The sequence below is a fragment of the Phoca vitulina genome, unplaced genomic scaffold (assembly GCF_004348235.1).
Source record: "Phoca vitulina isolate PV1807 unplaced genomic scaffold, GSC_HSeal_1.0 scaffold6, whole genome shotgun sequence".
Lineage (NCBI taxonomy): Eukaryota > Metazoa > Chordata > Mammalia > Carnivora > Phocidae > Phoca > Phoca vitulina.
In genome coordinates this window covers 17093692-17121061 of record NW_022589709.1, presented here as the reverse complement: position 1 = coordinate 17121061, position 27370 = coordinate 17093692, and the positions used below count along the sequence as shown (strand labels likewise).

Sequence of the window (27370 nt, the reverse complement as noted above, 5' to 3'; positions counted from 1 at the left end):
GACTCAGGCTGGTGGCAGTTCTGCCATATTGAAAAGGCTTCAGAAGAGATTTTAAGGGCCAGACCTACAAATTGCACTCAATACTTCCACCCATATTTCACCGGTTAGAATTCAGTGATATGACCATATATGAAGAGAGGGGAAGGAATGTAGTCTATATGCCAGGCAGAAGGGACAAGTGAATTTTTCTAGATTGTTAGAGAATTCTATCCCACCCAGATGTTTTAACTGGACCTGCCAAATACCAGTTACTTCTCATCTCTTCCACTGACACCCCTCCCTAATATGCTCCTCTATGGCTTGACATGTGTCCATTTAGCTATGGCTCCAATGTGACATCTCACAGTTACCTAATTCTGGCCTCTAAGTACAAGTCCTTCCTTTCAACAAGGAGGTAATTTGAAAAATTACTGAATGTGCTCTCAATAGGAAACCCCACGTTCTTCTGCAATTCATTCATCTGGTGATAATGCACTTAGACTTTATCATTTCTCCACTAGAGGATGGCAAGGACTTGTCTGTTTTGTTCAGTACTCTAATGCTAGTGCCTAGAACAGCATGCTTGGTACACTGTAGGTTACCCAATAAATATTTTTTGAATGAATGTATGACTTTCCCTTCAGTCTTAGAACCTGAATAGGGAGTTCATATTTGATGTTGAAAATAATCCTCCCTGCCTCCTTATATATGATCCTACCTCCCCAGTCCCTGGAAGGGCATCCTGACCACAAGCCACACCTTTTCCAAATGCTCACTAACTCGCTCACTCAGCACTCACTTCTTTTCCACCCATAGCAAACTTTGAAGAAGCCACATACATCACAAGGCCTTTTTCCCCCTCTTTTGTTTGGTATTGCTGATATGTAGAAACTAGAGCAAAGGTGACTTCAGAGTCTGCCTGACCCTTATTTCCAATTTTTGTCATCATTGGCTGTCAGTATGGAATCTGCCATGGTTGAGATATGTGCTGCTGTGGAATAAACCCTCAAGTGAGCAGAAAAAGATGTGTCTGAATTCCAGCTAAACCACTTAATGGCTACGTGGTTTCTATAAATCACCTCAAGGCTCTGAGCTTCAGCTTCTTCTTTGGTAAGCCGATAACAATATTCACCCTCTCAACTTCACAGGATTGTTGTAAAAATGCATTTTGTTTTCATTCAAAAGCTATTTATTGGTAGCCTACTACATGCCAAAACTTGACCTAGGCTCTGGAGATACATCAGGGAATAAAACAAACTTCCTGTGTCTCAGAGTTTATGGTTGGAGGAAACAGACTGTAAATAAATCAAAAGATGAATACATAATACATCAGGTGGCGGTGAGAGCTATGGGGAAAAAAATGTCACAGGGTAAAAAAGATGAGGGCTCTTTAATATCTTATATAAGATGGTCCAGAATGGTCCAGGATATTGGAAGAGAGACTTGAAGGAAGTGAGTAGGCCATACAAAGATATAAGGGAAGAGGAGGTACAGCATGTGAATAGGTCCCGAAGTGACAGTATGATTGGTATTTATGAGCAATAGCGGGGAGGTCAGATTGGCTGGAGCAGAGTCAATGAAAGAAGGGTGATAGGTGATGAGGTCAGAAAAGTGACATGGAACTAAATCAATCAGAGCTCTATAGGCCATGGAAAAGATTTTGGCTTTTACTCTGAATAAGATAGAGAGCCATTTTTTCTTGAACAAAGAAGTGATGCAAGGTGGCATACACTTTGTAAAGATCATTCCAACAGCTATGTGAGTAGGCTTCATGGAAGCTACACTGGAAGCGAGAAGACCAGGTAGGAGGTTACTGCAATAAAACAGGTGAGAGCTGACACAGGGTTGGACCAAGCCAATAGCAGAGAAGGTGGTGAAAAGTGGTCAGATTATGGATATATTTTGAAGGTAACATCAACAAGCCTTCTGGATGGATTAGATGTCAACTGAAAGAGAAAGAGAGGAGTCAAAAATGGCCCTAAGTTTTTGACCTAAGAAGTGATAAAATGGGGTTGCTACTTACTGAGATGAGAAAATTGCAGAAAACATAACATGGAAGCTCTCACTATGTTAGGACCTCAATCTTGGAAATGTTAGTTTTGTGATGTCTATTAGACATCCAAATGGTGATGTATGACATTGAATATGTGTATTGGGAGTTCCAAGATGAGGTCCAGGATAGAGCTATAAATAGGGAGTTGGCAGTCTATATAAAAGCCTTGAGAATGGATAAGATCACTTAAGGAATGAGTAGAGAAGAACTGATTCTGAGGACTGGACAAGAGGAACTCCCAATATTTAGAAGTTTGGAGAAAGAGAGAGGCACGGCAAAGAAAAACAAAAATAGAAGCAGTTAATGAATGAGGTAGGAAGAGGAACGAGAGACAGAAGAAAGAGGGTCAGGAAGGAGGGGCTAACATAAATTTCCATTTATGATCCAGTAGATTGGCCAAGTAGCATTATAGTAGATATAAACCCAAATATATCAGTAATTAAATCTAAATGGATTAAGTAGTTCAATTAAAAGCCTGTAATTATTAAACTAAATTAAAAATAAAATCCAATATATGCTGCTTACTAGAGATATACCTTAAACATAAGACATAGAGTAATTAAAAAGTAAAGATGATAAAAAATATAACATGCAACCACTATCCAAAAGAAAGCTGGAATAGCTATACTGATAGCGAAGTAGACTCAAGGAAAAAGCAAAATTGGGATAAAGATACAAGTTTCATAATGATAAAAGGGCTAATTCTCCAAGAAAACATTAAATTCTCAATTTATACGTATGTAAAAACCATAGCTTCAAAATACATAAAGAAAAATTGACAGAATTATAAATACAGGCAAATCCACACTCATTTTGGGAAACTTTAACACACTTCTCTCAATAAAAGGTACAGCAAGGAGAAAAAAATCAGTAAGGATATATAAGATATAAACAACACAATTAACAAATTTGATATTTTGGCATGTACAGAACACTGTGCAGAAAAGAATGCACATTCTTCTCAAATGTACATGGAACATTTATGCTGGCCATAAAAGAAGTTTCGACAAGTTTCAAAGGATTGAAATCACTCAGAATATGTTCTCTGACCACAAAAGCATTAAGCTGGAAATAAATTTTTGAAATAAGTAAAAATTCCTCAATTTCTTGGGAATTTAACAATATATACTTTTATATAGGTCAAAGAAAAAAATTTCAGTGGAAATTGGAAATCATGAAAATACAACAACATATCAAAACACAGGGGATGTAGCTAAACCTCTGCTAAGAGAAAACTTACAGCCCTAAATGCATATATTTAAAAAGAAAAAATAGAAAAAAAAACTCTAGTTATTTATCTCAAAAATAAGAAAAACAGCAAATTGAAGCTAAAGAAACTAGAAAGGAAGAAATAATAAAAACTAAGAGCAGAAATTAATGAAATATAAAGTAAATATTCAAGAGAGAAAAATCAACATGCCTAAAAGTTGGCACTTGTAAAAGAATAATAAAAGTATTGGTTTCTAAGAAGTCTGATAGGAAAATAATAAAGAAGGCACAAATTACCCGTTGAATTTGAAATGAGGACATCAGTTCATATGCTACAGGTATTTAAAAGATAATTACAATATATCATGAATAATTTATTATTAATAAATTTTTAGATAAAATGAAAAATGCTTAGAAAAACAAAACTAACAAAAACTGACACGAGAAAATAAAAAACCTATAATAGTCCTATACCTATCAGAGTGTTGAAGCTGTAGTTAACAATACCTATACAAAGAAATCTACAGGCATAAATGGCTTTCCCCTAAGTAAATTCCTCTAAATATTTATGGAAGAAATGACACCAATCACATATAAACAGGTGAATAGACTAGAAAAAAGAAAATGTGCACACCCTATAATTCCTCAGGAAGGGTTAACTAAGTAGCATTTCCCAAACTACTTTGACCCAGAACGTTTTCCTCTAGAGCAGTGCTATCTAATAGAAACCTAATGCCAGCTACATGTGTAATTTTAAAACTTTTAGTAGCCACATTAAAATAAAAAGAAATAGGTGAAACTAATTTCAAAAATATATTTTATTCAATACAATACACCCAAATATTATCAATTCAATATATAATCAATATAGAATTATTAATGAGATATTTTCCATTCTGTTTTGAAGACTAGTGCTAAGGCTTTAAAATCTGGTGAGTTTTGTATGCTTCCAGCACATTGCAATTCAGTCCAGCCCCATGTCAAGTGCTCAGTAGCCACATATGGCTACCATATTGGACAATGCAGCTCTAGGGACTTGTGTGGGTCCTCTCTTTTGCAGGGCACTCTTCAGGAAACCCTGCCCTAAAAAGAGACCCATGGCCAAAACCTTCCTGCCAGGTCAAGAGATAAAACATGCTAAGAGTCTCTACAACAAGTTATAAAAGGTATCATCCCAGAAAATTGGTGAGGCATTTTGGAAAACATCTCACCATATGGAAGAATTATTTTTTAATTAAAAAGTAAAAGACAGGACGTGGGGTCAAATCTTTCTTATTGTACAGTGCTGTTTTGGTTATCTTTTGCTGCATAACAAATCATCCCCAAACTTAGTTGTTTAAAACAACAACATGTGTTTGTTTGGGCAGGGTTTGGTGGGGACAGTTCACCTCAGCTTCGTGTGGCATCAGTGAGGGCAGTTTGGCTGGAGCTGGAAGATGCATTTTCCAGGTGATTCACTCAAATGGCTGGCAAATTGGTGCTGGCTGTTGGCTGGGAGCTCAGTTAGACTATCAACAAGTAGAGAAGAATCATGGTCCTCTCCAAGTGGCTGCTTGGGCTGCCTCCCAGCATGGCGGCAGGATACCAACAGGGAGAAAGCAGAAACCACCAGGCTTGTCAAGGCTAGGCCTTGCACTGGTACAGCATCATTTTTGCCCTGATTTGAGGAGGTGAAGAAATAAATTCCACCCCTGGTGTGGGGAGACACAAAGCACTCATGACTATCTCTGATCCACCATAGATGCTATAGTATTTTCAAATCCGTAATTGCTCTTCCCAATAATGTTTTTCAGTTTTAATAATTTATTTTTTAAATAAGCTTGAAATAGGGGCATCTGGATGGATCAGTTGGTTAAGCATCTGCCTTTGGCTGAGGTCATGATCTCAAAGTTCTAGGATCAAGCCCCACATCGGGCTCCCTGCTCCTTGGGGCGTCTGCTTCTCCTTCTCCTCTGGCCCTCCCCCTGCTTGTGCTCGATTTCTTTCTCTCTCTCAAATAAAGTCTTTAAAATAAATAAACAAACAAACTTGAAATAAATATGACAACCTCTTAACAATTTACGCATGTGTGGAACACAAATGTTTGCAATAATATGTCTGTATACATTTTCTATTTTCTTTAATTTTTTAAAATTAACAGGCTTCATTTTTTAGAATGGTTTTAGATTTGCAGAAAAATTACAAAGATACTATAGTGTTCCCATATATTCCTCCTCCCCACACACAGTTGCCCCATTATTAGCAACTCACATTGGTATGGTATATTTGTCATAACTTTTTTTTAAGATTTTATTTATTCTTACTTTTGAGAGAGAGAGAGAACAAGCAGGGGGGAGGGGCAGAGAGAGAAGCAAAGTCCCTGCTGAGTGGAGCCTGAGGCGGGGCTGGATCCCAGGACCCTGGGATCATGACCTGAGCCAAAGGCATACGTTTAGCCGACTGAGCCACCCAGGCACCCCATTTGTCAAAATTAATGAACCAATATTGATACCTAATTACTTAATTTAATCATTTATTCAGATTTCCTTGGGTTTTTTGTTTGTTTTTTAGAGAGAGGTGGGGGAGGGGAGGCACAGAGGGAGGGAGAGAATCTTAAGCAGTCTCCATGCCCAGTGTGGAGCCCCACATGGGGCTTGATTCACAACCCTGAGATCATGACCTGAGCTGAAATCAAGAGTCAGATGCTTAACCAACTGAGGCACCCAGGTACCCCAGTTTCCTTGGTTTTAAACTAATGCCCTTCAGCTCTAGATCCCATTTAGGATGCCACACTATATTTAGCAGTCACATCTCCTCAGGGTCCTCTTGGTTGTGACAGCTTCTCAGAATTGCCTTGTTTTTTATGACCTTGATAGTTTTGAAGAGCACTGGTCAGGTACAGTGCAGGACGTCCTACTACTGGTATCTGTCTAGTGTTTTTCTCATGATTAGATTGAGGTTATGGGTTTGGGAGAGAAAGACCACAGAGATGAAGTACTATTTTCATTACAACATATCAACATGATTTATGATTGTTGATGCTGACCTTGATCTCCTGGCAGAGATGTTTTTCAGGTCTCTCCACTGGGAAGTTCCTCTTTTTTTTCCTTTTGCTTAGTGTCTTCTTTGGAAGAAAGTTGCTAACATGTAGCCCACAATTGAGGAGTGGGGAGTTATGCTCCCCTCCCTCAAGATGAAGTATCTACATATGTGATCTGGAATTTATCTGCACAGTGAGTTGTTTCTTCTACCACATTTATTGATTTACCAATCATTTGTTTATATTGGTCTGGACTCATGGATATTTATTTTAAACTTTGGGTAATAAAGCAACACTACTTTATTTTGTTGCTCAATTTGTTCCAGCTTTGGCCACCAGGGGCGCTTTCATTTACTTCGCAACATTTTGATTGGATACTATCACTGCCATGAGAAAGATAAGAAAAAGGCAGTCCATTTAAGTGACCAGAAAGTCCAGGACATGACAGCCCACCTCTGACTTCCGAACCTCCACTACATATACTTAGGCCACCCTGGGTCCTTTGCTGCTGCCCAGAAGATAGGCTGAGATCACTGGGCAGCTCCTCCAAGAAAGTCAAAGAAGTCACCGCTGGTCATAGGAGGTCCTTGTGTGTGTGGCTGCTCCATATTCTGAAAGTTCATAGCCAAGGAAAGGGTAATTATATACCTCAATGGAGAAACAAAAAATATGTGAGCAGCACTGGGTTATCATGAAGTGGTTCAAGTCTGTAAATAGTGCTACCCTGGTCCCCAACCATCTCAGGAGCAAATTAAAGCTTGCCGTGGTGCTGGGCAGGAACTCACTGCCCTGCCCCACCCCCGGCACTCCATGGGGTTTCGCTGAGAGCACCATGGATACCCAACAGACCAAGATCCAAGAACACGTATACTCCCTCACGTGCAGGAGGGGAGTGTGCGTGGCCCTCACAAACAACCTTCACGATGGCTACAGAACCCCAGGAACTAGTGTCCTGGACATGGGCGATGACTGAACAGATACTTCTCTTTTGATCCAGCAGGGAACAATCTTGAGAAATAAACTGGCTCCGGATGGAAAGTATAAAAAATAGCACTATAAAGAACGTCTTATTTGAAGAAACTTTCATATATGCTCAAATCCTTCAAGGGTCAACCCTGGGTCCATGAGTTGGACGTGTGGCTTTGTTTGGGGGAATAAAGCTACTCCAACCTTGATCTCAAAACATGCTCAGGAAGTCATTCAAATGTGAGGCCCATTTCAATACCCCAGTTCCCAATGACACAGGGCAAATTCTGTATGGACTGCTACAACTGAAGACTTTCATCACACAGCAAATGCTTTCATTTCTTTTTCTTTTTAAATCCAAAACCTCTCTTTGCAAGTATTGTTAAAACAAAGTTTCATGATAAGGTATTTCAAACATTTAGGCAAATCTTGAGGATATTAGCGCAGACTACAACCTCTAATTTTATCAAGTCTTAACATGATGTCATATTTGCCACACATCTTTTTTTTTCTTAAAGAAAGACAATATTGCAGAACCCCTTGCAGCCTCTGTGCACATGCTCACCCCTTGTCCCACTGCCCCTCACCTGCCCCTAGCTGACACGTATTCTCAGCCATTCACACCAGCCTCTTCTGTCCTGCCTTCCACTCAGCCCTCCTGGAGAGCAGCAGTAGGTGACCGTATCAGGAAGGGTGTGCTGGAAGAGACCCACCTCACAGAGCTGCTCAGCCAGAGAACAGGCCTGCTGGGCACAGCTGTTAGGAAGAGGAGTGGGGTGTGGAGGAGAGAAAGGATGAAAAATATGGCCTAGGGCTTGAAATGCATTTCAACCTTCCAAAGACAAAATATGCTACAACAGATCATATTATCTGTTTTGTCCAAACTCTCTTTTGTTGTTGTTAAGTCACTGTGCTTAGGATGAAAATGCCAGCATTAAAGAAGTCTCACGTTCTTCGTTCTCTTAACGAACTGAGGAATGGGAAGCAGGAGGCCTCAGGGCTGGTGGAAGAGAGAAGGGCACAGCGCTGGGAAAAGGTGGGTGAGGCCAATGCTGATTTGGCTGCAGAATACTGTTAAGGTCCAATGATGTATTAAGTGTTATCAGACTTGTAAAAAATATTTGATAATCCAGGGAATGTTTTGGCAGGCTAGTGGTTTCCAAAAATCTATTTCTGCAAGATTTCTGCTGATTAAATTAATGCTATATGGACGGGTTCCTTCAGGGACATCGACTGAATCAAGCCATAAACCAACAAACATAAAGAGGGCGGGGAGGACCCAAAACCGCACTCATTTGCTAAATTTCCAAACTAAACTTAAATTTTGTTATTAAATCCAACCAAGCATTTTCAAAATATCACTTGCCAGACTGGTTCAAACCGGAAGCACACATCTGTTTCCAACACCACTGGCCCAGACCCAAGTCTAGTCTCAGGTCCAGTCACTTGAAGGGAAGGAAACTATCAAGGGCATGCTTTGTGCTAGGCATTGTCGTGGATGTGTCACTTTCTACGGCTTATTTAATCCTCACAAAACCCTCTGAAGGATGACATTAATCCATCTGATACAAGAGGACGCCGCAGTTCAGAGAGGTTAAGTAGGCTGCACAGCGTAACACAGCCAGCAAGCAATTTATATGGATGAGCCTTGGATTAAACACAACCCACATGAGCTCCTATTTTTCTGTGGTGGTCTCACTTCTATGGTATTTGTGTGTCGGTTGGGCTGTTTCAGATTGCAGAGGACAGAGAAATGCTCCTGCTCTCTCTGGATTTGGGGATGAATTATAAGAATCCAGAGGAAGTGAAGGAGCCCAGAAAGCAAGCAAAATCACAGTAACCAGATTCGGGCTTCTGTGGAGTGTCACAGGGACCTGTCCTCTCAGAGGGGGCCATGTGGCTGCTGATTCTAATGACACTGCCACTCTCAACATACCCTTCCTCTTTTTCTCCTTCTCTCTCTCTCTCCTACTCTGCTTGCCTCATGCTCTCTGTCTCCTGGCTCCATCTCTCTATTCCCACCATGCCCCTATGGGGTGTACGTGCCTCCCTTGGTCAAAGGACGGTTGGTAGAAGGCCTTCTAGAGGAACCAGGCACCGCATGGGTGGCCACCATCATGTGTCCGGCCAATCTTTGGTCCAATCACGTGTGACTAAGGTAGTAAAGCCACAGTAAAGCCACAGGATGTGGTTAATTACGCAGAAGATACCATTTTCCTCAAAGAGGAGGTGTGGGTGTGACAGGCCCTAGGGGTCTCCAGGGCTTCCATATTAGTGTCCTGTGGCCGCCATGACAAAGCATTACACATTGGATGGCTTCAATACAACAGATATTTATTCTCCTGCACAATACAAGAGGCTGGAAGTCTGAGATCAAGGTGTCACCAGGGCTGTGCTCCCTGCAAAGGCTCCAGAGGAGATTCCTTTCTTGCCTCTTCCAGCTTCTGGTGACCCCAGGCGTCCCCTGGCTTGTGGCTGCTTCCCTCCCGCCTCTGCCTCCGTCCTCACACAGTCTTCTCCCCATGTTTCTCTATGCCCTCTCCTCCAAGGACACCAGTCATTGGATTCAGGGCCCACCCTAAATCCAGGATGATTTCATCTCAAGATCCTCAACTAAAGACATCTGCAAAGACCCAATTTCCTGATAAAGTCACCTTCTGGGTTCCCAGGCAGATACAAATTTGGGGGGTACACTATTTAAACCATTACAGCTTCTCTTCAGTACACTGTGTCATCACACAACACCCCCAAGGTGTATCATGGGCTCCGAGATAGCAGGGGTTGTGCGGTTTTTCTTCTTTTGGAGGTGCCTTAGCACATGCCAGAAGCTAACTAACTGCCTACTGACTTACCCGGAATAGACCGGAAAAAAATTCTGAAAAATCAACATCATTTTATTCAAGTCCCTACCTGTTGCATGGTGCTGTCCCCATCTGTGGCATCCTGCATGCATCGTGGCTGCCTGGTAGCAAGTTTCTGGGCCACCCATGCCACAGAGCATCGTCCACAGAGATGTGGATCTGCAGCTTCACCTGTCTTCTGAGCAGAGGTCTGACACCATAGCTTCTCCATCCTGGAGTCAACCTAGTGCAGATCTAACCCTCCCTTCTAGTGTGTTCCGGCCCATGAGCCAACTGGGTCCAAAATCCATGCTGAAGTTCTCTTTGTGTTCCCCCTCAGTTGCCTGAGGAGGTAGGTGAGTCCTGTTCCAGTTTGGCCTTGTTCACCGAATGTTCTCTGGTGGGAAAACAAACCAAACCAAACCCCAGAACTCTGGTTTGGTTCTTAGTGATATAAAAACTATTTGGATTTGGTTCGAGGTTGAGCAAACTGGTGCAGTTTGTTCCAGTTTTTGGTTCACAGTTCAGGCCAAGTCGCTGATCCAGACAGAAAGAATGTCCCTGGAATGCCTCTTCCAACTAGGGCTCAACAGCTGAAAGGGCTGGGTGTCCAGACGGAGGCCGCCAGCTCAGCAGACACCCAGGGGCTTCCCTGCAGCTCCAAACACAGGCCTCCGAGGTCCTGGGGACAGGGTCTGGCGGCACATCTGGCCCGGTTCTCCGGGGCCTAGCCCGGAAGGTCATGCTACCTTCCACAGACTGGAGCAGCATGCCATCACCCCCGGGGCCAGGCCACGAAGCATGCCCTCAACCCGAGGACTGGGGACAGAGCGGGGGCAGCCTGGTGGTGGGGGTCACTGTGTAAATCTGTTACAGTTTCCACATAAGCACAGCTCTGGTGATCTCAGTCAAGGAGCGGCAGGGAGCCACCGAGAACCCAAATATGGCTGGGTGGGATACAACAGGGAGTGATGGACCCTAGAGGAGCCAACCAGAGGCATTCAACTTCAAGCGGTTTGCAGCCTGGTACTCCTTCTGTGAGGCTGGCAGGTCTAAGAGGCTCGCAAAGGAACATGCCTGCCTGTCTTTGGCAGGCACCAATTCAGAGCCCTGTTTCTGGGGGCTAACGCTGCAGTTTCCCTCCCCAGCCAGGAAGCAAGGCAGAGCCAAGGACAAGGCATCAGGAGAGATCACCCCCAGGGAGCAACTGCAGGGGACAGAGCAGCTGGGGGCATTGGGGACACCTGGCACTGAATCATCAATCAAGAATTTTGAAAGGAAAACACATTATTTCCACTCTAGTCTCCCTCCCACGCTGACCACACATCAAAGGGGTCCTCGGATGCAGGGAACTAGTCAGCTGGGTTGATCAGGCCCTGAATGCTGGAAACCCAAGGGCTGGGACCAAAAGGCACGTCCCTGAGGGACTGCCCTAATTCTGCAATGTGGGAAGAGACACACCTCTGGCCACCACACAGGGAGCTGACAAACATTGTCAAGGGAAACGGAAGGAAAGTTCCGAGAAGATCTCTTGTCCAAACATCTCAGTTTCTCAGGATTATTTTTCCCATCCTTACCCTTTAAATAATCCACCCAAGGGCAACCTTATCAAAGGCACGTGGGGTGTTCCCTGACTTAGCTTGAAGCCATTTTTATTCCGCCTTGGCTACATGGATAGCAAACGCCGCCTGAGACACAATCCAGAAATATTTCCTAGTGCTGGCTGCCCTGACAGGATTAGACCGCTAGCTAGCACATGTGATTTCAGCTGGGTGTGCTTTGTGTTAAACTATGCTTGCTACGTGCTGGATTCAATTATAGGTTTTCTTACACTTACATCTTCATTAGTTCTACATTGCCGAGTAGATGGAATGTGCTGTCAGCTTAAAAAAAAAAAAAAAAAGTGTTATTTTTTTTTTCAAGGATTCAACACTGTCCGGTCCTATTAAAAAAAGAAAGGAAAAGAAAATCTTGGCTCCAGCATACATTGCTAATGGGCATGGAACTGATTCACGAGTCCCCAACTCTAGTTGTATAAAAGTAATTACTGCAACCTCGAGTAATTGCTTCCATATTCAATATTCACAGAAGGCTGCACATGTTTTACATATATATATGTGTGTGTATATATATATATATATATATATACATATATATATAAATATATATATATTGAATTGGGAGAGAATAAAATATAAATAAAAAAAAGAACTATCAGAGAACATTTAAACCACTCATATACATACCTCTAAAAAAAAAAATCTTCAGCTGTGATAAAGATCCTGACAGAAACAAACGAAGCCAGGCCAGCAGAGACTCAAGCCCTGAAGACCCCAGCCCTCCAAAACTGGAGAGCAGGTGCTCTGGGCATGGGAAGTCATGAGGAGCAAGGTCTATGGTAGCCCTGAAGGCCCACCTCACAGCCAGCAACTGTCAGTGTGCGGCGGCCACTTCCTACTCAGCAGCACTGCCTACCGCAAAGTCCTGTGAAGCCTCTGCCTGGCCCCCAGCCTATGGAGCTTCATGTCCTATGTGTGGCTCTGGAAACCACAGTCCCCACTCTGTCCCCCAGGTGGGTCCCACAGGGCTGGATGGTATTGGCATAAGAGGGCACCACATGGGGTGGGGCAGAGCATTCCCATACAGCCCCAGAAACCACTTCAGGGAGGAAAGGGATCCATGAGGAAGGTCTGCAGACCTGAAGGAAACTTTCTGAGCAAATACAGAGACATTCAGAGTTGGTACCTCAGGAAGGGAGTTAAAGGCAGGCCTTCCCGCTGATGTGTGGATGATGGAATTGATTTCATGGATCTAAACCTAAGACTTGAGATTGCTCTCTGTTACATTTCATGCTTGGTTGGAGCCTGAGACCTCTTGGAGCTTTCTTTCTGTCATCTATAGAATTGCCTTTCTATCCTGGCTTTGTTTCAGCCGCGACTGTGCTAAGCCTACGTCCCTCACATCTCTCTGTTGAGACCACTAACAATAATGCCGGACAAAGAAAGATCTCCATGCAGATGGGCTCTGCCCCATTTATCAAGAAGGGTTGTTCAAGCAGGTGCATGCACACCTACCTGCTCTGCCTTCTATTACACGGTTCCCCCTCTTACCTGACAGAATAATCCCCGATCTGGGGGTTGAGAGGAAGGAACAACTTGGCAATCGAGTTGCTAATGGTGTCTTCTTCTTGTCTGGGTTCACAAAGAGCTAGGCAATGTGGTGTGGTGAAGTGACCCAGTGGAGCACGCATGCAATGCTGTGGGCCCTGGCCCAGGCCACTGGTGCAGATCCCACACCACAACTGGAGAGACTCCTGGCTTCTCTTCAGTGTGATCTCTGGCCAGCCTCTGTGGATCCTCAGCCTGGCAAGAGAGGCCCATCTTAAAAATCCTGGCAACTGTGTGGGACCTGTCACACACTGCCTTTGATTTTGGGGTCTTGATTGAAGTTCAAACCACGTAATTTTTTGTTGGGCTCTGTTTGTCCTCTTTCTCACCTTGGACTTGGTTCACCAAAGTCTGTCTTCCAGAAGGGTGTTGGGGCCCAACAGGCCTCAGAGGCATTTCCTTGATATATAATCCATAAGGAGTAGCAGGAGAAGCAGGAGAACCTCCTCCATCAGGAGGTTCAGCCCAAGGACATGAGACATTTTTAAATAAGAGAATGAAAAAAATTAACTGTTTGAAATAAATAACTGGAAATCCAGTTAACACACAATCAAGGTGCATTTGGTCATTTGAAAAAAGACAGTGTGGCTAATTGAACATCATCATCATCATCATCATCATCATCATCATCATCATCAAGACCTTATTAAAAAAAAAGAAGAAGAAAGAAGACAATGTGAGCTTCGGGATGCTCCGGAGGTATAAAAGGTTTAAATTCAGAAAAGCTAGAGTCGGCACAGCTCCAGTGCTGCAGAGGCCTGGCCTGGGGGGGGGGGGGGGGGGCACAGCAACGCTTCTCCCCAGGGTGGCCCAGGGCTCTCCGCTCCCCTCGTGGAGTGCTCCAGGCACCACATGTTCCCGTTTCACAAACTAACGGTGGTTATGATTAGAAAAGGGTTTTGCTGCCAACTTGAAAATATATAGACCAGCAGCACTAGAAAGTAAATTTCAGCTCCTTACCCTGCTGGCTGAGGGGCAGCTGCTCATTTAGGCTATATAAACAGAAGGTACGGGCTGAGAAATTAGAAGAGAAATAGCTGCCATCAGTGTTCTACAAGAGGATAAAAGGACTGTCCAAAGGTAAATTCTTCCAGAGTTCTAGCCTTGGTTTCCTTTTCTAGAAAATGCTAGAGGCCTTGGGCAGTTGTGAGGAGTTAGCAAAATAATAATGCAAGTGGGAGCACTGTTGGCAAAGGGGAGAGGAGAGAAAGAAGACGTTGCCTCTTCACCCACAAACCAACCCACAGAAAAAGGCAGAGTCAGAATAATTTTCTTCATTCAAAAAATATTTACTGTTCTGAACAGTGTTCTAAGCGCCAAGGTTATTACATCAGTGAATAAAGCAGGTGAAAAACGCCTGATCAAACTATGCCTGCAGCTTTATAATCCCTAGACATTTGAGCCAATAAATTCCTTGTAGCATTTCAGCCAGTTTGAGCTGGGTTTTTTGTTACTTTCAAAGCAAAGTGTCCTAACTGTTACTGTCATCCTCTAGACATGGCGACACCTGACCAAACCCTGGGTCTGGTCACATTTCACTCCACATTCAAATTAAGGAGGAACACTAAAGACAAAATGTTCATGTCTCTGTCTGAAAAACCAGCCACCTCTGGGTGGCACACAGCTCTTATAAATAACCAGGAAACAGATTCAGGCTGGAAAAGGAATTTTAACAATTTCAAAAGAAAAAAAAAAAGGAAGGAAGGAAGGAAAGAAAAAGAAAAAGAAAGAAAGAAGGAAAGAAGAAAGAGAGAAAGAGAGAAAGAGAGAAAGAAAGAAAAGAAAAGAAAGAAAGAAAGAAAGAAAGAAAGAAAGAAAGAAAGAAAGAAAGAAAGAAAGAAAGATGAAAGGAAAAGAAAAAAGGGAAGAATTCCACAGGAAATTGAACAGGAATTTGGGAGATAAAATGTAGCAAGCTTCATTGGACCATGGCCAGAACAACTGGCCAGAACAAGCCTCCCTTTATTAAATGGGAGAGCCTGAGTGTCCCAGAGTACTAAGACCTTCCCAGAGTCTCTCACTGGAGATACATTTAATGAATGGTATTTCTGGGTACAGTTTATATATATCGATAAACATTTTTTGTTCATTTTGTGTCCCCTGAAGCTCACTTGGGAAAGATAATGTTCTGAACTTTCAGGATCTTCAAATGTTTTTTTTGTTTTGTTTTGTTTTTAGTTTTTTGCCTTCTTACAAAGCCAGTGTGTTTTGTCCTCTACTTTGTAAACTTTGTGAAATAAACCCCAGTTGTCTTGAAGTCTAATGGGCCATGCCCCCTAACTGCGGATCAGGGCTAAGGATGATGACACAAATGTTCTCAGAAAGATTTGTAACAGCAACACACATGCTCCCTTCCTTCTAGAAAGTAATCGAACAGCCTTTCAACAAGCCCTTCCAGTGCTGTAAGTTGCCATGGACATTCTGCTATTTCTGCCTCACCAACACTGCTCCTCCATCCTCTGTTAACAGCAATCAATTTTCCTTGGGGAGCCAACTTTCCTCCACTCTCAGGGCTGGTGTTTCAGTTAGGTCTGACCCCCTATCATGGCTGCAGGACAGGAGGGACCGGTGACCCAGACCCAGACAATCAGAGCGTCACACCCTCCGGGTCACATGTTAATTGGTTTAAGGATGGTCATACGGCTCAAACCAAGCCAATGGGAATCAGTCCAACAACTTATGTTGAAATTTTTGGGAAAAACACTGTTCTTTCCCACTGAGGTTGCTTAGCTGATAGGATGCAAGTCCAGAGGACCTTGGTGCTAATGGGAAGATAGTAGAACTGAGAGGGGGAGATGGAGTCTCGATGACATATTTGGACCCCCAGATCCAACTATGCCTGAAGGCAGCCTCGATCTATGGGAGCTTGAAGATATTTGAGCCAAAATTTTTCCTTTTTTTTTTCTTTTGCTTAAACCAGTTATATTTCTATCCTGTTCAACCAATCCTGGTTAATTTGTAAGTAAAGGCTGCCTAGGTATTCCCTACCTAGCTTATCCCTGCACATAGCATCACTCAATCATGACAGTTTAGAAATAGCTTGGGCCCTACCATCTACGCTTTCCAAACGCTGCTTATCTTTAAAAAGATGCAGCATTCACAGTGCTGCCCCTCCTTCTATCCTCTCCCCTCACTATGAACTCGTTGTTCTCAAAGATGTGACTACAGACCCCACCACCTTCCATTAACCCCATGGACCTTTAAATCTGGTGTAATCACCGTGGCCCAAGATCTTTTTTTAGAGGAACCCAAACAGTTGCTATATATAATGTTCTTGTGGTGGTAGATGAGAAAGCAAGAACAGGAGTCCTGATCAACATGGACTTACCTGGGGCTTTAGACTAATGCTCAGCTTGGCTTCAGATTAGTTAGGAAGCGTTCAGAAAAAGAAGCAGCTCTAGCACCGTGGACAGAAAATCAAAGGCATCTGTCATAAGTGTTTTCGAACCCTTCCCAGACAGCTCCCTGGGTCCTACAGTAATTACTGAGTGCTTTTCACATAATCTCATAATCACACTTCTATGTTCTTTTCTGGAAAGGCCACTGAAGACCCCATTACCCAGCACCTGGTAAGTGCACAGCAAAGGCCAAGTGGTGGCTACATGAGGCCCTCAAGCCACATGGTGTTGTTCACAGGTACACAGAAAAAGGCTGGCCTCAGGCTCTGAATACCAACCATCACCTTCCAGAGCTGCGGGACAGGTCTACTGAAGCTCAAAGTGCACTGGCAACCTTCTGCTCTAAGGGGGTCGGCAGTAGGCTGAATAATGGCCCTAAGTACCAAGGCCCAAAGATGTCCCTGTCCTAATTCCTAGGACCAGCGATTGTGACCTTGGAACAAGGGGCCCTGCAGATATGATGAAGTTCAAGATCTTGAGATGAGGAGGTGACCTTGTAGTATCCCGGTGGGCCCAGTGTAGTCACAAGTCTCCGTGTAAGAGGGGCACGAGGGGAGTCAGAGTTAGAGAAGAAGGCCATGTGATGATGGACCAGAGGTGGGGTGATGCACTCTGAAGATGGAGCCAGTGCCCAGCACCAAACAATGCAAGTGGTTTCAGCAGGTGGGAACCCCAAGGACACAGATTCCTCTCTAAGGCCTCCAGAAGGCCAGAACCTTGCCTGATTTCTGACTTCCAGTCTCCAGAACCGTAAAAAAACAATAATAATAAATCTGTGCTGTTCAAAGCCGCTAACTTTTAAGCTGCTACCTTTGTGGTACCAGGAAACTAATGTAATTTGCAGTTACTGAACCTGGATTTTGCAATAACTGCGTCCAGACGCCAGCAGTAGTTCCCTGTGCTCGACCCAAGCTGGGCTCTGGTTCTCGTGGCTGGGAAGATGCTGCCAGGACACGACAGTGTCCCCATCTCACAGCTCCCAGACATCCTGGCCCTTCTCCTCTTCTAGACGGGACCCCTGAGCTCAGGCTCAGAGCCCTGCTGATCAAAGAGGCACGAGCCTCTGAGGAGCAGGGAGGCGAATATTCCTCCACCAGTCACCAACTCAGCTATAAGTGGATGGGATGTGGCGTCTCCCACTGGCACCTTCCCCCACAGAAGCACTGTATAGAGAAAGGATGGCCGATCCTTCACAGATGATGCACAACAAAGATGTACTGACTGAATGAAGGAAAGCTATGTGTACTACTTTCCTGGGGCCAATGCAACAAATTACCACAAACTTCATGCCTTAAAAAAAAAAAACCAAAAACCAAATTTGTTCTCTTAAAATTCCAGAAGGCCAAGAGTCTGAAAACTGTCTCACTGGCTAAGGTCAAGATGTTGGTGGGGCAGGGTCCTTTTGGAACCACTAAGGGGAGCATCAAAATACAGAAACAAGAAAATGTCATCATTGCAAAATCAAGGACAGTAACTGCAAATTACATAAAAACACACCAAAGAGAAGAATGCATTTTCAGTGGGGAGTTCTCTCTGGGAGAAGCCAAGCTAGTTTCTTTGGGCCATTTCTGCCCTTTGTGTTAATACTGCATTGGTGACAATTCTAGTGATCTCCATTCAAGGTAATACGCTCATGTGGCCCCTTCCCTCCACTGGACCCTCAACTGGGACTTAGTAAATTCTAACTGCATTCATGCATGGGAGCCAGGTGGGAGAGCTGTAGGCAGTCCTCACTGGCTTTTACCCAGCCTACAAAGTAGCCAAGTGCCTAGAGCTGCCCTCTCCTCCCACTGTCCAGCCTTATGACCAACAGAATAGAATGTTCCCTGTCCCCATAGACCAAACAAAGGCATAGGAAAATGGTGCCCCTAGGGTATGGCCGTTAATATGTCAACAGACTGTTCTCTGTCAAGATATTCTCCTGGGCAAAAACTCCAACACAAAACCTCAAGATACAACTCCTCTTTCTCTCTAAATTAACATCAGCACTGGAAGAAAGATCCTTGTCACCATCCTCATAGAGGCATCCACTTATTGAACATGTATGCACGCTACTCCACAGAGAAGTGAAGAAATTCAGCCAAGTTCATGGACTCGATTCAATCCTTAGGTTCTTTCCAACAACTGCTGTTCATACATAGAGTTGCCACATCCACCTATGATGGGCTGTTTCCTCAAAACTACTAACTGGTAAGGGTTTTGTTCTTCTCCTGCTATTTTGCATTACCCCAGGATAACCCCCGTTCATGCAGCAGCCAGAGTGTTCTGTATCCTCTACCCCAAGGAAGAGATGACACACAATGGGAGTCTTTTCCTGCCTTGAGTTTCAAAAGCATGTTGCCTTCAGGGCCCGTAAAGGGCCTATTTGCAAAGGCCACATGACAGACTTAGGAGAAGCTATGATTAGGGACAGCAAAGCTTCCCATCATGCCCAGGTCAAGGTGCCCCAGACCCGCGAAAGCAATGGAGATGAAGCAGGGGATAAGAGAGGACCCTATCTCCTGTCCCTGGACGTGGCCCAAGGACAGTGGAGAGAATGACAGAGGCCCCACACAGTTTTTCCCAAACTTCAGACATTGATGAGTCAAACACCGCATGCTTTGGCTGTCACTTTTCACCTATAGCAGCATTTACTTGCTTTTTCTCTGTAAATCAACTTTAAAATAATTCTTCAGTCGGTTAAGTGTCCAACTCCTGATCTCAGCTCACTCAGGTCTTGATCTTAGGGTTGTGAGTTCGAGCCCCACACTGTGTGGAGCCTATTAAAAAAAAAAAAAGATAAAATAACTCTTTTTAAAACGTAGCTTCCTCCTAAGCAATAATATTCTTAAAATCAGAGACTTGGGACACCTGGGTGGCTCAGTCAGTTGGGCGTCTGCTTTAGGCTCAGGTCATGATCCCAGGGTCCTGGGATCAAGTCCTACGTCGGGCTCCCTGCTCAGCAAGGAGAATATTTCTCCCTCTCCCTCTGCCCCTCCCCCTGCTCATTCTCTCTCTCTCTCTAATAATAAATAATCTTTAAAAAAATAAAATAAAATCAGAGACTTGATGTGCTAGTTACATTTTTCTAGTTCTCATGAAAAAAATACCTAACAATTAACATTTTTAAAAAATGCTTGCATGTTACCTAACTGCTTGCCCTTACTTGGGGAAATGCTGTGTTACTGTCGCCGCTCCCAGACTGAAGTCCTAGGGAATAGGGTGCACAATCAGGAGGGAGGGACATTTGCCATGCCCTGGGCAACGACCTGGAAACTACAGGCCAGGGTGGGGTGTGTGCTGAAAATGCCTGAAGACCAAAACTGATGGCCCTAGATATAGCCACAGCATTCACCCAAAGCTCTGTATGACCACCAGTGTGTGACTAGCTGGGAAGTAAATACCTTCCGAATAGTCCTCGGTACCTACATGTGTTTACTACCATGAGAACACCCTGACCTTTGATTCTCATAGATAGCAAATGACCCAAGCTGTGGCTCCCTTCTGGAAAATAATAAGGATGTGCCCCATGAGCTATTTGGTCTTTGCTCTGTCTACAGCCCGACACGCCCACAGGGGCCAGGCAGACAGTGAGTCAAGTGGGCCTGTGTCAGCAAAACCACAATGCAACAGGATGAGAAATGGCCACTGACGCTTGGCCTCAGGATGTGGGAGACAAGAGAGAATGGTGGGGACTGTGGAGAACTAGGGAACAAGCATCAGCTGCCTCTGAGCCAGCCAGCAGCTTCATGCCTAAACAGGGACCTGATCTGTCCACGTATTCAGATTTTTTAAGGTAAGCTGGAAAAAGATGTTGTTATATACATTCTCTCAATTTTTAAGTGTTGACAATCTAAGTTAAAAGAAGAAAAATCTCTAGCAAATACCATGTGGACCAAATTTGGCCCAGGGGCATCCAGTTGTAGCCTCTGTGTTTGAACCATGAAGGCAGGGAGTGAAACTTACTTCTCTCTGGAGATTAAACTTCACACATTTGGGGCGCCTGGGTGGCTCAGTCCATTAAGCATCTACCATCTGCTCGGGTCATGATCTTGGGGTCCTGGGTTCAAGCCCCACGTCGGGCTCCCTGTTCAGCAGGGAGTCTGCTTCTCCCTCTCCCTCTGCCCCTGACCCCGTGCAGGCTTGCTCTCTCTCTCTCTCAAATAAATAAATCTTAAAAAAAAAAAACTTCACATATCTGACCTCACAGTCCCAAAGGCACCCCTAAGGAGGGCCTGGTTATCCCCATGTTGCAGATGCTATGCAGTGTCTGGGTTCCTGAGCCGTGTGACCTTGGACAAGTCACTTCATCTCTCTGTGCCACAGTTTCTTCATCTACCAAGCAAGGTTGAAAATAATGGTAGGGCACTGGGAGGGGAGTTAAATGAGATTAGGTATGTACCCCACTGGGCATATAGTAAACCTTCAAAAAAATACTGGTTCTTGGTAAGTGACTTGCCTGAAGTCACACAGCTTGGGTACGAAGAACCCATATCAGCTGACTCCAAAACCAATGGTCTTTCCACCAGACTATACATCTCCCTGTCACGTGACCAGCAAATTATGTCATTATGTCTGCAACCACACTCCCACACCCCAGCTAGTTTAACAGTGTGCCCAAATCAAACTTCCCAGAAAGTCATGATGACATATATTTAGGGATATGCATAGTCACTACTTCACAGCCTGGGAATTTATGCAGGTGAAAGCTCCGTGGGGCCATAGGAACAGCTCAGCACATGACGCCACAGGCCTGCACCCAGTCCCAAGCTGCGTGACCTCCCTGCCCTGAGCCCCAGTATCGCCGCCATAGTGGGTAGCCCGCTGAGCTGCAGTGAGGTCTGAGAGAAGGAACATGGAGGCGAGCCCTTCAGAAACTGGAAGGACCTCACAACTGCTGGCATGGTAGCTGATGTCCACAATTATTTAACTATGTAGGGGCGACAGAGTCAGCACCCTGGGTTTGGCTGGACAAGGCCAGGCTGCAGCACAGGGCCTCAGGAATTGGCTCTGGGCCCCCTTGACCAAGAGCTGGAGGGGGAGGAGGATAGGAGAGGGGTCTGCCTCCCTCGCCCGGACGTGGAGAGATCACACTGGATGGGAATCGGGTGGGGCAACAATTCTCCTTGCTGAAGAAGTGAGGAGCCTAGGCCTCCAGCTTCCAAATGGGGAATACAGAGTGATCACCTGGCCCCCGTTAATTAATTAACTGTTCATTAAAGTGTGGAAATACACAACTAAAATAGAAATGACATTTTAAGAAATTAATGTCTACAAACAGTACACTTGAGATGTGTGCATTTTACTGTGTGTTCAGAAAAAACTATAAGCAAATAGTGAACTCTAATAATACACATGCTGAAGTATATACTGAGGGTGTGTATTAATGGCTGCAACTTACTCTGAAATGCATCCCCAAAATTACAGATGGACGGATGTAGAGAGGAAGGGCTGGATGGAGAGAAACATGATAAAACCGTGCACAGTAAAATACCAATGCGTGTAATTTAAAAAAAAATTTTTAATTAAAATAAAATAAATTTTAAGAACAAAAAATAAAAGTATTAATTTAAAAATAAATAAATAAAAATAAATTTAAAAAATGTTAATGCATGCAGACTCTGAGTGGCCAGTATGTGAGCGCTCCCTCTAAAATTCCTTCAATTTTTCTGCATTGTTTGAAAACTTTTTATAAGAAAATGTTAGAAAAGTAGATGCCTATAAAATAATTTTAATGACAAGAAAATATAGTGATGTTATAATATTAAGCAGGAAAAGCAAAGTATATTATATATGACATCTATATTATATAATTATATAAATTATATATATTATATAAAGGCTCTCTGCCACCATGATGGGATGGAGGTAAGGCATTTTAGAAAAGACTCCCTTTTGAAAAAAAGACAAAAAAAAATCTCTGCTGAAATATCGTCATTGGAGATTTGTTCGTCTGCACCTTGAAGGCTTCTGGACTTCCAGAATCCTCTTTTACATTTAGGGTGTTTTTAAAGAAAATACCCCTCAAGTTATTATCAACATGCATCTAAGAGGGAGAGAAATTGGCAACCAGCTGAGAGTAAAATAGAATTAAGTAACAGGAGATGAAAAGAGACCACTGAGGACATGGGAGGAAATGGGGTCAGGTGAGGACAGAGCCCTTTTCAGAACATGATCTCCCACTGGCGGCACCAGACATTATGCCATATGAAGAGGGAAACTGAGGCACAAAGGTGTGAAGAGACCGCCCTCGGGTAACAGAATGCTCCACAAATGTAAAAGTCAGGGCCAGTAGCTTCACCATCTCCGCCACAGGTTCAGCTTTACCCAGTGCCCCTGCGCCAGGGAATAGAAAGTCAGAAACCAGCAGCAGGTGTGCTCAGGTGAGATGGAAGAACGCCCCAGGAACTGCAGGTGCGGGCTTCCTCACGGCCATTCATTTCATCCCTCTGCCTCCAGGTGGGCACACAGCTCTCCAGGGAAGGCATTCCTGCCTCCAGGTGTGGGGGAAGGAAAGACCAAAGCGGGGCTTAGTGCATCTGTGTCCCTGCACCACCATCCTAAGGCAAATCACGTTCACCGGTCACCTTCCTGATATAGAAACCCAAGGGGGCGGTAGGGGGCGGGGGGGGGGGGGGGGGGTCGTGGGAGGGTGGGGCAAGGACAACCATTCAGTGAGATGACCAGGGCCCCTCCACGTGACCCACGGAAGACACTCCGACGACAAGCTGGCCTGGAGGCTGCAATTCCTGAAAATGCTCGTAGAACAGCTTCTTGACTTGGACAGTCACCCAAGCGTAGAATTACTCAGAATATCTTTGCCCATTAAACTGCCCTTTTTTTTCTCTCTACAAAATCTGGCTGTTCTTCCCAAAATATTTTGACTGGAAATTTTTGAAATGTCTTGAATATATTTATGTGCAGTTCTTTGAAACAAGGGGGATTTGCCCTATTCCACACTGCAATGTGCAGAGAAGGTCCAGAGCCCAAGAACCAGAAGCCATAAAGCTAGAATTACAGGAATGCCATCCGGAGGCCAGAGATACAAAGCAAGAGTGTCCTCCCCTCTGACTAACGGAAGTGGCCTCCCGAGACAGGGCCCAGCCCAAGAAAAGAAAACGCTGAGGAGAAGAGGTGAAATGAACTGCATCTTAGGACAACAAAGAGCCTACCAGGTGAAAGTTGAGAGTTATTCCATTGACAAATGCTTCCTGAGAATCTCCTGAGTACGGAGGTGCAAGCAGAGACCAACTGAAGGTGTGTGTAGACGCAGCCACGCTGGGTGGTAAAGCCCATGACCACAGGGGGGCTGGAGAGCTCAGGTAGGCAGCAGAAGGTCAACTTGAGCTGCCATTCCTGGCCAGGACAGAGCCCCTTTGCAGTGCAGTTCACAAGCCTCCCTTCCCAGGTTTTCGGACCTCACGGTGACTATATGGTAGTTCCTGGAAAAGGGGGAATTCGGGACATTGATGACACAAGAAGCTGGGGGGGTGGGGGAGCAGCAAATACAGAGTGCCTGGGACTTCCATGTTGCTCACCTGAGGTTATCACCCCCTTGAGAGACTTTCTGCCCTATAACCACTCCAAGACACTCAGCAAATAACACTTTTGGTTCTCCCCAAGAATCCTGCCATTTTGCCAGCTGCATGGAAGCTCTTATAAAACATGTCCCCAAATGTCTTGATTATGGAACTATGACAGATCGGCCCCTCTTCTCCAAGAGCAGGGAAGGGGCCAGCTTTGCAAGAGGTGGTTCCACTCAGCCCTGCCTCTGCACCACCTGAGACATGAGCTGTGATTCTCCAGAGTCCAGGAAAGAGGTATTTGGACTTCTTGGAACGGAGCAGGTTCCCTGGCTTCTTGAACTTAATGAGGAGTGAGACACTTAGCTTTGATCTCTGCCCCAAGCCATGGACGATCAAAATACTCTGGATTTGTACTTACGTAGGTAGCTCCATTTTTAGGCAAAATTGCACAGAGCAACTAAACCAGTGTTGGCACCCCCCAGGTGTAGCATCCCTCAGCTGCCCACACCCAGCCTCATAACTCTGTGCCTTGGCTCGTCAGCCCCAAAGCAGGACATTAAAGACTTATTGAGCTACATCTTTAATAATATTTTTAAAAATGTTTAAGAACCACCATAAAAATCCATTGGATGGCATTTTTTTCCACTTTGGCAAAACTAGAGTCATAGTCTATGTTATTACAAACTCAACCACAAGAGAAGAAAGTCAGCCAGTCACAATTTAGAAAATCACATTCCAATAGCACTAGAAGGGTATATTAGCTGAGCAGAGATGTGTCCAGTCACATCTGTCTTTTTCCACAGACTCTGCTCCCCCAGGCCACTATTGAGCAACCTGTCCCCTTTCCAAGCAGCCTCTGTATGCTGAATCACCTGAAGTGATTCTCTGTTTTCTCAAACCTACAGAGAGAGAGGACTTGGACTTCATATAATTTGAGAAGCCCCAGAGATAGATCCCCGGACCTTCCACCCCTCTACCAATTTAGAGATTCACTGGGGGGAGTGTTAACTCTAAAAGGTCCTTTATAAATGCAAGCTGCTCCTGGAAGGGATAATGCATTAAACCACACAGCCATTCACACTTTAGTATGAAGTAGGCTGATAAGAGCTCCCATTTATTAAGCATCTACTCTGGGCCTCACATTGAAGCAAGCACTTTAGACAGTCACTGAATCAGACTTTGAAGGAATTAAACATTATAAAATTTTGATGAGGGGAACATCTGGACATGTCTGTTAGCAAGGGGTGAGGATGGGGATGGAGGGTTTACGAACAAGACTGACACCACAAAGAGAGATGGAAGGCCAAGGGGGGCAGTAATGAACTCTTATGAGGAACTCAAGATAGTCTTCCCAGAGGTGACATTTCAGTGGAATTTTGAAGGACATGGAGTAGTTCAACAGGCAGCCAAGGCAAAGAATGGAATTCTTGGCAGAAGAAATGGCACGGGAAAGATCCAAGTGTATAAAATGATACCATGTATATATCATTCTAAGTGCCAGCAGGAATACTCAAATGAAGAGAATTCAGGAAAGGTTTAGTAAACAGACGACTGACAAAGGTATGGAAAGATGTAGGGAAACCACAAGAGATAGTGCAGGACTCGAGGGGCCGTACCACCCCTGGACTCAAAAGAATGAAGGCAGGCAGCAGTTACCTGAAGACAGAAAGAGAAAATTATATACAGCAGGCCACCTTAAGACAATCTGAGACTTCTAAGGCACACAGCCAGCCTGAGATGACCCCACAGAATGGGAGCCAAGGAAATACATACCTCCACCTCTCTCTCCCTTCCCCCTCAGATTCTCCTATGGGGCTCCCCAGCCAGCAAGCCCAATGGGAAGCCAGAGGGCAGGGCAGGGGAGCCTAGATGATGAACCCCAAGTACCAATCCCTGGGGCTTAGAGCTGGGCAGAGCAGAGTGGAGGGTGGCTCTGGAGTGGGGGCAACTGGAAAGTACCCAACAGAGTGTGTGAAATGTGGCTGGAGCACAGAGTATGGGTCAGGGTGAGAGGTGACGGAGGGACACGGAGCAGGGATGTGACCACAAAGGAGCCCGTCTGTCAGGCTAAGGGTGAGTGGAAACCATTGACCCGAAGTGGTTATAGGGACGCTAGCCACTGTTGGCCTTTGCTGAGGACCCTGGGAACAGGCGTCCATCGAACGATGCCTGGCAGCCAGTGACTTCTAAGCTAAGCCAACACCTTCCCAAGCCTCCCAAGCTGTGCTCTGGAAGCCCACCCCAGCCGCTGTTGTCTCCTGGAGCTCCCACTGCTGCAGATGAGAGCCTGGGAACGCAGAGAGGTGGTATCTGCCAGGGCTCCCGAAGCAAGCACAACCTAGAACATCTTGAACCAATTAAAACCAGTCTATGTCTTTTATTTATATTCCAGTCCACCTTTTTCCCCTTCCTCACGTGGAAAGAAAGCCCTGTGATGAGGAGCTCTGCAGGAACAGGTTTCCCAGAAAAACGAAAAATGTCTGTCTGCCTACCCCAAGGGACAGCTCCAGGCAGCCAGCCGGGAAGCCAAGTCAGTCCTGCCCTGTAAGGCCTCAGAAGAAAGACGAGCACCAGCCCCCTCTCATCTGGGAAACATTAAAAGCAATCTCTGAAGTGATTCATTAAAAGTCCTTCGGTGGCAGAAGACCATCACCCAGATGTGAAAATAAACACAGAGGGAAATTCCAGCATCAGAACCGTTTCAAGTCTTTAAACAAATGCATGGCTATTTCAGGGAAAGGAAGAGTCTTTTGACTGTCTTTCCAAGCCCACAGAATCCAAGTCAGCCTCTCTCCATCCAGCAGGCCAGGCAAATTCCCACGATGCCAGACTCTGAAAACTGAAAGCACTCACTTGACTCTCTGGGGCCCTTCCCACTTGAACTTCTCAGCAGCTTCCCAGCCAAGGCCAGTCACCCACACTTACCAAGCTTCTGGTGGTGCAGCCTTCAGCTCAGCCTTCGTAAAGCATCAGAAATTAAAGTAGAAGCAACTGCTCGATTCTGCTCTGGGGAAAATAAAAAACAACATAGAAAATAAATGGAACATGAATCAATATTAAGCAAAACAGCGTATACACTGACAAAAACGAGTAAAAACGGAAGAAAATGCAAGCATATTTGGGCACAGGTCACATATTATTGTGTCCAGTGTCTGGCAGAGTGGATGGTGCATGGTAGGCATTTGATAAACATGGGAGGAAGGAAGGAAGGAAGGAAGGAAGGAAGGAAGGAAG

At 44.7% G+C, this 27370-nt stretch overlaps 1 long non-coding RNA gene across 2 annotated transcripts in view; it reads right to left on the bottom strand.

Moving 5' to 3' along the window:
• The window catches only part of LOC116632120, a 361137-nt gene that overhangs the window by 209066 nt on the left and 124701 nt on the right, over positions 1-27370 (bottom strand). For both annotated transcript variants that reach the window (XR_004299341.1, XR_004299342.1), the window contains exon 2: positions 27062-27142. This is a non-coding gene — a long non-coding RNA (uncharacterized LOC116632120). The remainder of the gene's footprint in view (positions 1-27061; positions 27143-27370) is intronic.